Below are 3486 nucleotides of genomic sequence, written 5' to 3'. Positions count from 1 at the left end.
GGGTGGGATTGGGTGGGAAAGAGATGTTGAATTTTGAAGGTAGGTGGGTGTATGGATGTGAGTGGTAAATGGAAAATAGAAGGGATGACCATGAATGGAGAGAGAGAAGGTGAGGTAATTGGTGAAGAGTTTTGGGGAAGAGTGTTTATGGGATTGTGTGAGAGAGAGTGGTGAGGGATGAGAAGAAGTGAGTGGAGGTAGGTGGGGATCCTGTGGGGTCCACAGATCCTGAGGTGATCCTGTGGGGTCCACAGATCCTGAGATGATCTTGTGGGGTCCACAGATCCTGAAGTATTCAAGGATTTACAACCTTGCACCAAATTAGGCATGTAAAATGCCCTTGCACGCAACTCTAGGCGTTCAGCGCCAGGTTGGTGCCCATTTTGGGCGTTCAACGCCCATTTGTTGCCCATTTCTGGCGTTGAACGCCAGAACCATGCTTGTTCTAGGCGTTCAACGCCCAGATACTGCCCATTTTGGGCGTTCAGTGCCAGAACCATGCTCTGTTCTGGCGTTGAACGCCAGGCAGATGCTTCCTCCAGGGTGTGATTTTTCTTCTGCTGTTTTTGATTCCGTTTTCAATTTTTATATTTATTTTGTGACTTCACATGATCATGAACCTACAAAGACATATAACTAAGAAAAAATAGAGTTAGATAAATAAAAATTGGGTTACCTCCCAACAAGCGCTTCTTTAATGTCAATAGCTTGACAGTGGGCTCTCAGGGAGCCTCACAGATGTGCAGAGCTTTATTGAAACCTCCCAACACCAAACTTAGAGTTTGGATATGGGAGTTCAACACCAAACTTAGAGTTTGGTTGTGGCCTCCCAACACCAAACTTAGAGTCTGACTGTGGGGATGAGCCTGTAGATTTCAGGATCTACTCCATTAGTCTTAACAGTATCACAGATCTGCAAGAATTCAGTTAAGAACTGAAAAGAATCTTCAGATGGAAGTCCATGAAACTTGCAGTTCTGCTGCATCAGAGAAACTAGCTAAGGTTTCAGCTCAAAATTGTTTGCTCCAATGGTAGGAATAGAGATGCTTCTTCCATGTAAATTGGAATTAGGTGCAGTAAAGTCACCAAGCATCCTCCTTGCATTATTATTATTTTCGGCTGCCATCTCTTCTTCTTGTTCGAAAATTTCTGAAAGGTTATCTCTGGATTGTTGTATTTTAGCTTCTCTTAGTTTTCTCTTCAGAGTCCTTTCAGGTTCTGGATCTGCTTCAACAAGAATATTCTTGTCCTTGCTCCTGCTCATATGACAAAGAAGAGGGCACAGAAAAAATAATAATAATAATATGGATCCTTTATACCGCAGTATAGAGGTCCTTGTGTTAGTAGAAGAAAAGAAGAAGAAAATCTGAACTCAGAGAGAGAGAGAGGGTTCGGATTTTTGGTGGTGTGAGGAAGAGATGTTAGTAGATGAATAAATAAATAGAAGGAGATGAGAGAGAATGAATTTTCGAAAATAATTTTTGAAAAAGAGTTAGTGATTTTTGAAAATAGTTTTTGAAAAATGTTAGTAATTTTCGAAAATTAAGATTAAAAAATTAAAATAGTTAGTTAATTAAAAAGAATTTTTGAAAAAGAGGGAAGATATTTTCAAAAATTAGAGAGAGAGTTAGTTAGGTAGTTTTGAAAAAGATAAGAAACAAACAAAAAGTTAGTTAGTTAGTTGAAACAAATTTTGAAAATCAAATTTTTGAAAAAGATAAGATAAGAAGATATTTTTGAAAATATATGATTGAAATTAATTTTTTTGAAAAAGATTTGATTTTTAAAATCACAATTAATGACTTGATTCACAAGAAATCACAAGATATGATTCTAGAACTTAAAGTTTGAATCTTTCTTAACAAGTAAGTAACAAACTTGAAATTTTTGAATCAAAACATTAATTGATGATGTTATTTTCGAAAATTATGTGATAAAAAAAAAGAAAAAGATTTTTTTGAAAAATATTTTTGGAATTTTCGAAAATAACTAAGAAATTTGAAAAAGATTTGATTTTTGAAAAAGATTTTGAAAAAAAATGAGATTTTTAAATTGAAAATTTGATTTGACTCATAAAAACAACTAGATTTTAAATTTTTTTTTAAAAAAGTCAAATCTAATTTTCGAAATTTTAAGAGTGAAAAAGGGAAAGATATTTTTTTTATTTTTAAATTTTTAATGATGAGAGAGAGAAACATGAAAATGATGCAATGCATGAGAATTTTGGATCAAAACAATGAATGTATGCAAGAATGCTATGAATGCCAAGATGAACACCAAGAACACTTTGAAGATCATGATGAACATCAAGAACACATTTTTGAAAAAATTTTTTATGCAAAGAAAACATGCAAGACACCAAACTTAGAATTCTTTAATGCTTAGACATAAAGAATTCAGGAATGCATATGAAAAATAAGAAAAGACACAAAACATGCAAATGCAAAGATCAAACAAGAAGACTTACCAAGAACAACTTGAAGATCATGAAGAACACTATGAATGCATGAATTTTTCGAAAAAAATGCAAGATGAGTATGCAATTGACACCAAACTTTTAACTTGACTCAAGACTCAAACAAGAAACATGAAATATTTTTGGTTTTTATGAATTTATGATTTTTTTGTATTTTTATTTTAAAATTTTCGAAAATCATTTTAAAAAAGAACAAATAAGGATTCAAAATTTTTCATATGAATTCCAGGAATCTTGTACTCTTTAGTCTAAAACTTCAATCTGAGGGTTAGACATGACTTAATAGCCAGTCAAGCTTTAGCATGGATTTACATCCATTGAGGTGATTAGTTGAAGACCAATCCCAAAGGAGTTTGGGTATGGCTTTTCAGCCAGATAGGATTCAACATGTTACCATGAAACTCTAGAATTCATTCTTGAAAGTTTTGAAGCCATAGAATAATTTATTTTTGAAAACATTATTTTTATTATTTTTTTTTCGAAAACAAAGGAAAAATTTTTTGAAAGATTTTTTTTTAAAAAATTTTTTGAAAATAAAACAAAAAGAAAATTACCTAATCTGAGCAACAAGATGAACCGTCAGTTGTCCAAACTCGAACAATCCCCGGCAACGGCACCAAACCAAAAACTTGGTGCTGTTGCCGGATCAAAATTTGGCACTGATGTTACCGGACCAAAAGCTTGCCGAAAACTCGAACAATCCCCGACAACGGCGCCAAAAACTTGGTGCGCAGAAATTGTGATTACACTTTGACACGGCACGGCTATTCATCTGTCGGTTCTCGATCATGCTGGAATAGGATTTACTATCCTTTTGCGTCTGTCACTAACGCCTAGCACTCGCGAGTTTGATGCTCGTCACAATTATTCAATCATTGAATCCTACACGGAATACCACAGACAAGGTTTAGACTTTCCGGACCCTCATGAATGCCGCCATCATTCTAGCTTACACCACGAAGATTCTGATTAAGAGATCTAAGAGATAATCATTCAGTCTAATGTAGAAC

Source organism: Arachis ipaensis, chromosome B02, assembly GCF_000816755.2.
Source record: "Arachis ipaensis cultivar K30076 chromosome B02, Araip1.1, whole genome shotgun sequence".
Lineage (NCBI taxonomy): Eukaryota > Viridiplantae > Streptophyta > Magnoliopsida > Fabales > Fabaceae > Arachis > Arachis ipaensis.
Note: the sequence above shows the minus strand (reverse complement) of the source record.